This window comes from Crocodylus porosus, unplaced genomic scaffold, assembly GCF_001723895.1.
Source record: "Crocodylus porosus isolate Cpor-Errol unplaced genomic scaffold, CroPor_comp1, whole genome shotgun sequence".
Classification (NCBI taxonomy): Eukaryota; Metazoa; Chordata; order Crocodylia; family Crocodylidae; genus Crocodylus; species Crocodylus porosus.
This window is the reverse complement of record NW_017728948.1, coordinates 63,406,945-63,414,795: the sequence shown is the minus strand read 5'-3', so window position 1 is coordinate 63,414,795 and position 7,851 is coordinate 63,406,945. Positions and strand designations below refer to the sequence as shown.

General features: G+C 38.0%; 1 protein-coding gene across 7 annotated transcripts in view; it reads right to left on the bottom strand.

The window, feature by feature from the left end:
- The window catches only part of SORBS2 (sorbin and SH3 domain containing 2), a 260,527-nt gene extending 253,376 nt beyond the window's left edge, over positions 1-7,151 (bottom strand). The window contains exon 1 of one of the 7 annotated variants that reach the window (XM_019552681.1): positions 6,395-7,151. The gene's annotated coding sequence lies outside the window, so the exon portion shown is untranslated. The remainder of the gene's footprint in view (positions 1-6,394) is intronic. The other 6 variants (XM_019552679.1, XM_019552680.1, XM_019552682.1 and 3 more) reach the window with 6 other exon arrangements.
- Between the last annotated feature and the right edge of the window lie 700 nt (positions 7,152-7,851).

Below are 7,851 nucleotides of genomic sequence, written 5' to 3'. Positions count from 1 at the left end.
TGGGAAACCAAAAAATTAATGTGACTCACTTTATTGCGATATTCGCTTTATTGCGGTGGTCTGGAACCGAACCCGCAATATCTCCGAGGTATGCCTGTACTGTACTCAAATATTACAGTATCAAGTTGCTTTTTGTCATTCTACTGTATTCCAAAATGCCTTTGTCAAGGTACTATTCCACTGCTGTTCATTTTGTGGGAAGGGGGGAACCCAGTAGATATGAGGGACTTAAATGCCTTGTTGGATTTTCTTCTATCTGCATCTCCAGCCTTCAACTACCTGAAGGGTGGTTCCAAAGATGATGGAGCTAGACTGTTCTTAGTGGTGGCAGGTGACAGATAAGGAATAATGGCTTCAACCTGCAGCAAGGGAAGCTCAGGTCAGATATTAGGAAAAACTGTGTCATTAGGAAAGTAATAAAGCATTGGAATACACCACCCAGAAAGGTTGTGGAATCTCCACCCATAGAGGTTTTTAAGACCCAAGTAGACAAAGGTGGGATGATTTAGTTGGTGCTTGTCTTGCTTTAAGAACAGTGTTGGCTTAGATGACGTCCTAAAGTCCTTTCCAACCCTAATTTTCCATTATTCTACCCCAAGATTTTATAATTTCTACACAGTGACTTCTCTATCTTTATTATACATTGATGTTTTGTGGATCATTTCGATCCATACGTCTTTCCGCAAGATAAATTCACCACTTGTTCTCCTTAAAGTTTTCGGTATGCAGTGAAACATCTCTACATTAAGGTTAGGGTTAAACAGAAGTCTTCACACGATAGAAGCTTCACAGGAATATGCTGGACAAGCATATTCCTCTAGCTTGTCCCTGGTTGTGCCCCTTCCTAGACTGCTGTTCCTCTTTGTGGGCTGAGCTATAAAATTGTTGAGTTCCTCAGCTGGCTTCAAAATTTTACCATTTCTCAGCTTCCATTGCTGGCATTTCACCACCTGAATTTTACTGGCAGAATCTGAATGGAGAATTGGACCCCCCATATAGCCATTATTTCATCCAAATTTTTTAAAACTCTTCATTTATTTTGACCTTCATCCTTGGTTACTGATCTGCTGTTAGCAGCCCCATTAGATCTTTAAACATTGATCCATTTCCTTGTTTTGATATGCCTACAGGGGTCTGGTTCACTTTATTTTCAGCACTGAGAACTACAATCATTGATTATCTTTCTCAGCTTTCCCCAGCTATTTCTGCCTTTTTACATCAGGTACTGGTAAAGTAAAGTAAAAGACAACTTAAGAAAACACTCACTTGAAAATTAAGTAAACTAATCAGTGACTGTTGATAATTATAGCATATTTAATTGAGCTGATTATTATTCAGTAAATAAATATAATATATTTACAGCATTAAAATAAAACAATACCCCTTTGTAATGTGTATAATATTTGAGGCATGAAAATATGGTGTCTTTTTAGAAACAACAGCTTTGTCTTAAAATGTTGTGAGTTTGCTTGGAAAATTGTAAGTTCTTACCAAAATAAATGATGTTACTTATCCAAAATAACTGTATAGTGAAAGATTTTTTTGTTTGTTTAAAGTGGTAACAAAAATTTTAAGCTCTAGGAGCCTTCATATCAATTCTAAAAAACAGCCAGTCGTCAAGAGAACAGCCCAGTCCATCAACTATAATTAGGTCTGTGCTCTTCCGGGCAAGCCCTGGGGCTGAGTGAGGATGATAAGTTTAAGGGTGGATGAATCAAGGCACAATGAAAGAACAGCTCAGAATACACAACAAAACAAGAATCTAATTAGAGTGAGGAACTGGAAACAGAAGGGAAGTGCTCCATTTTGTTTTGGAAAGTCCTTCAGAGCAGCACTCGTTGTGAAATGTTGTTGGTCATCATGGCTCAACACATGTGAATGTAACAAAAGTAGGGGTAGGGGTGAGGGTAGAGATACTGTACGTCAGAGCTCTCACATACAATAGAGCACGGTTACACTGTAGTTCACGAATACCATTATTCAGAAATGCTCTTTTAAGTTACAGTTACTTTGCTCAGCATTTTAGTGATCTTACTTATCTTTATGATTATCTTATGGTGCCCCCATTTATGTAGTCCATGATATTTTGTATCATATACTTGCCCCTTTTTAAAGAGTCCTGTGCATTTTACTTTGTGTCATCATGAACTGTGTCCAGACCCTGGAATAGACTCCTAGCGGGGGTGGTATAGGCACCGACCCTGGAGATCTGCAAAAGTAAACTGTTCACACACCTTGCTGGGGTTATTTGACCTCAGCAGTCTTTCCTGCCCAGAGCTGGAAAGGATCTCATGAGGTTCTTTCCAGCCCTAAACTTCTGTGAATCTGTGAAAACTTTTCAGGGAAGTTTGACAATTTTTCAGCTCTCATTACACTTTTTTGCACAATTCTAGTACTGCACTATTTTTATAGTGTTTTGAATGGAAAAGCTACATACTTGGGCAATATTTATAGTAGATGGAACAAAGGACGAGGATCTACAGAATCAGTAGGTTGCACAGGTTATCATGCCATGTAATGTGACAAAGAGTCATATATGTGTAGGTTGTGTTTATATATAAGCAACTCAGAGAGCAACACAGCAGCAGGCCATGAGTAAGGTACTTAAGCAAAACTGAAATAATGAAACTGGAAAAAATATATAGCTATACAGTAGGATGCAAGAAAAAAAAATCTGCACATTCCTTAACACACAGCAACTGCCACACTACAGATCCTCAAATAAAGTATCAATGTAAAATATGTGATATTTTAATATGCAAGGCATATTCCAGTATTGTTATGCAGGCAAAATTATTATTCTACCATTATTCGGAAATGAGTCAATGATCAAATTTGATATCGTTTGCCTACTTAGGCACTACCTCATAGCCAATTTGTCTTACAATTTTAGATGGTACAGGAAGGTCTTTCAGGGTAGGAGTGTAATTGCATAGTATGACATCTTATCTCTGCAGGCCCCCAACAATTCTTGGTGACCCTGGCCCAAAGAGCATGAGGCCCAAAACAACTGCCTTCACCACCACCCAAATATAATATTGAGACTATTGTCAATATTTCATATTTGGTTACGTAGTTAAAAGGCAGAAATGAAACTGAGGGGAGTGGAACCTTTGTAGAATTGGGCTAGCATTGCACTCCTCTCTCTATGACAGTGGTTCTCAACCTTTTCAGACTTAAGACACCCCACATTAGACTCAAAACACCCTATGAAAAATGCCAGCTCTTAGCTTTCACTCCTTTTTTTGACTACAGAAAAATAATGGAAGGGTTATCCTGCTGCAAACTCAGAAACACCACTACAAGTCAGAACACCCTTGACACTGTAGTTTCCTATTTGACACCTTGGGGTTTATGTTGTAATTAGTAGGCCCTTCTGTTTCAGGGAGTCCTGAGCCTGGGCCTTGTGTGCCTGCTCATTAATCCACCTCTGGAATCTGGCATTTACTGTTACTTAATCGTCATGCATACTAGTACTTCACCTTGCTCCTGTGTGCCACCCAATCCTTACCCACCATCTTTTACAAGTACTTTTAGCCACTCTTTGGCAGTTATGGCAAAGGCATCAAATGTTTGGGCTTGGATTCTTCATGGTGAGGTCCTTTTGATTTGTTTTACTATGTACTTTTTGACCACATGAATCTCACTAAACAAATAACAGCATAGGGACCTACTGACTGAATCTCCTTAGAACAAGCTCTGTGTCATTTTTTAGAGTGTATGTATTCAGAAAAAATTATTGTGGTTCATGTGCTTTACACTACTGCAGATAATACAGATAATTACACTACTGCAGGCATTTTTCATAGGGTGTTTTGAGTCTAATGAGGAGTGTCTTAAGGCTGAAAAGGCTGAGAACCACTGTCACAGAGAGAGAGGAGTGCAATGCTAACCCTATTCTACAAGGTTTCCCCCCACCCCCACACTTGCTGCATTCCATAATGTACAGATATCTAAAACATTAGCATGCCTTAGGTGAAATCTTGCCACTGAATTCCATGGCAAAATTTCGTGATTTCAACTGAGGCAAAATGTCCCTTTTTCATAGGTGGACTTGTACCTTTTTGTATCTATCAGGTTTTTTTATACATTAAATAACCTTCAAATTCTTCTATAGATTCCTTTTTAGATACACCTTAGCAGGTCAGGCAAAGCATTCCCCCTCTCCCCCCTGTTTTATGTTTCTATTGAAAATTAGATTCCATCTTCAGTTTATACTTGTACAACATAAAATTTGGCTTCCATTGCATTTCTGCAAATGGCTTTTTTTCCTCCTACACATTTAAATTCTTCTTGAAAACCTAACTATTCAGCAGCATCTACAAGGCACTTAAAGTCATCTGTTTATCTGTCTATGAACTGCTCATGTATGTGGTGGAGAGGAATGAAGGTCAGCAATGAAGGATGTTAAGAGCACTAGAAGCAAAGCTGGGAATTGGCATGAGCATAGAGGCAAGGAAAAGTAGTAAAAAAAATCTAACAAAATACAGAACTCACTATTGTCTATCATTTTTTCATATAAGCACCTTTCATTTTTGCTTGTATGAGATATCCTTGCAGCCACCCTTATTTTTTCTTAGTATTTTGCCTGTACTTCTTGACAATAGGAGCCCGGTCGGTCTACCTGTGACTTAAAAGTGCGTTATGTTTTGGATTTTATTCCTTATGAAGACTTAGCATTTCCATTATAAAGTAGAAGTTTAAATTGTTTTTAGTGGTTTTACCTGAAGAATGTTAATGCATTTTTCAAGTTTTAGCTCCACCCATTCTTTCTGTAGCAGAAGTTAATCACACCCACACACAAACTTACCTGCACAACACCTACCAGGCTAAATATGGAAACAGAACAGGTAAGAGATGGAGCCTAAGGGAGGATTACCGGTAAGGAAACAAGCAGACCTGATTCAGGGAAGATATGGCTTTTTGAGGGAGTGATTTGAAGGAGGAAGCTAAAGCAATTTCTGGTCCTATGCCAGTGATTTCAAATGTAAAGTCATATTTTCTGTGCACTGGCTCAACGTGTTCACTTTATGGCGCATATATTAAAAAAAAATTAGAAATGGTCTTAGACTTTGCCTCCCAATTACTGTACCATCTATAGCGTAGTGATTGGTTACTAGTTAAACAATGTAATTAAGGAGTGGGGCTTTTACTGATTAATCTAATGCCCATTCTATAGTCCAAGCATACAAGTTAGCTCAGTGGGATTTAAACCTACACAACTGTGAATTAGAAGCGAATGCAAACATATTATTAGCAGTTTGCAAGAAATGAATTTGAATTGCTGTTTAAATTTTAACTGTCCGTGTATAGAATTTAAAGCATTTCAGCTTTTCATTATTTTATTAAGTCAGAAATTATGTTATTCTCTAAGAGCATTCTTAACAACTCTGGGCTGAAATGCCATTATTTAACATATTTTAAAGATTATCTGATCACTGGCTGCACCAATGCGCTGTGGTTTTATTGACCTAGTTCTGTCCTCATAACTGCTCTCCGTTTCTGAGATTCTTTATCAGGATCTGTATTGTGTGCATCAAGGGACAATTCATTTGGGAACTGATGGTCCATATTATCGCACATAGCCATTCACCAGAAACACCCTGTTCAAATATTTCTGTGCGTTTGTCTAAGCCTTTTTATTGTCTGTTTCTTAGTGGACCAGCTGCTGGTGAGGGTGCGCAAGAATAGAAGTTTAGCTGTCTTAAACTATAGCTGGTGCTTGCTCTCCATGTGGAGTGCTGGCTTCCTTTCTTTTACTCAATGCCAAACTGAGGGACACAATGGGTGTGTTGTGCTCTGTGCTAGCATGGTATGCACGATATCTTTGAAAAGGAGGTGTGAGCTGCCTTTAATACCTAGACTCCTAACAGCACAAGTACCAGAAACTAATCAAACACAGTGCTGGGGGATACATTCTATAAAGAAAGCCTAGTGCAAAAGCTGCTTTCTATTATGACCTACATACTGCACACAGCAGTTGGACAATTTAAATCTAGCTACATTATTAAGACAGAGAACAATGCATGTATTTGAATGCTGAGAGAATCAAGGATTTTAAGGTTTTACAAACAAAATGTTTCTCCGTTCTATAATGTTTGATATCCCATGTAATCCTTACAATATAAAATCATAGCAGGATGCATAAAATCCCTGTTGTGTATATGTGAAATGTGCATAAGATTTGTTCACTACCCATTTTTTTCTCAAAATAGGAAGCATTTTAATTGTTACATTACACTACTGCACACAAATAAACCATAATATGATCAAAATCATTAAATACAAGCTTTAACAAGTCACTTTTAATAGGAATGCATTTGAGATGCTACTTTGAGCAAAACTTTATGCAAGTATTTTCTATAAAATTGAAACCAAGCAAACAAAAGCTTACCTCTTTCACACAAGCAGAGATGCACAGCAGCCTCCTGGTCTAAGTTCAGAAGCAGAAGCTCCTAAGCCAACAATCTGTTAATAAGAAGCATGTAAACCTGAGAGGGCGGTTTGTACAGCCGACAATACAGAGCCTATCTGAATCGCACACCTGCTTCTCCAGTGGTGCCTGCTCATATTAAACAGCAGAGCACAAGAACAATGTTGGGAGAGGGCAACACCCTTCTTTTGGGTCACCAGCTTTCACTCGGAGCAGCTCGCGAGTGGTTGAGATAACATTGCAGGGAAACCTTGCCTTTACAAGACAAAAAACCTACTCCCCAGCCTGACAGCAGATATGCAGCACTATCACTCTGCATTCCACCTTCCCTGATCAGCTAATGGGAATGAGCCGTCACCAGCTTGTCAAGATGGCAGCGTGTAGGCATTCTCAGCTATAGTAATTATTCCCTCATCTTCTCCTCTGTTTCCTCTGAATAGATTTGTTTATTCCATGGTAAAGCACAGCATAATATGTCACACTGTTTTCCATAAGCAAAATGGCTGATCCTTTCAGCAATGCTGCAGACAGTTCATTGGGTTCCACTAGCTTTTTGTAGCCATGGCAACAACCAACAGACAGACTTATCCAGAAAGCATGGCTGATCATGTGCAGATCTCCAACACAGAATGCTAATTTATGGGGATTTTTTTTTTCCCCTTTTTATTTTGGCCAGCCACGATTTCCGATTTCTGGATATTCTGTCGATGTGAAGAATGGCCTGTTTTTAGATACTTCTCATTTTTCCTCTTCCCTTTCGCGGTTACAGATGGAAATCCTACTGTATATAATCTAGGCTAAAAGAGACAACACACAACAAGTTATAAACAGTCCTGGATTTTTGATGCACAAAATTTATGCATGAAGGAAATCTGATAAGTCAGGCAAAGTAATATGTCATTAGAACAAGCAATCTTTTTTTAATTTAATTTTGAAATGGAACCGATAATCCACAATCACTGGTTACCAAATTCAACATTAATCAGCACTTACCAACCATAACCTAGAAAACCTTTTACTTTTTATTTTTACTTTTTTGTAAAAATAAAAAATAAAATACATTCTCATAGAGTTCTCTTCTACATATGTAAAATTGAGTGCTCCTTCTTACTAGGAAAATATAAAGGAATTAAACTAACCATTGTTCTCAAGATATCACAGCATTGCCATATATTTTCCCTCTTACTAGGGAAATACAGAAAAATTAAAATAACCATTGCTCTCAAGATACTAACAGCATTGTCATATACTTAGAACAGAATATAACTGATTGTTTTACTTTCTCCATTCCTCAGTTTTCCTGCATTTAAAATGAATTTGGTATGGGGGGGGAAGACATTTGTAAAAAAAAAAAAATGAGATCAGCATATAAAAAGTGGTATATAAAGGCTAGGTATCAACATCTCTGCTACAATTCC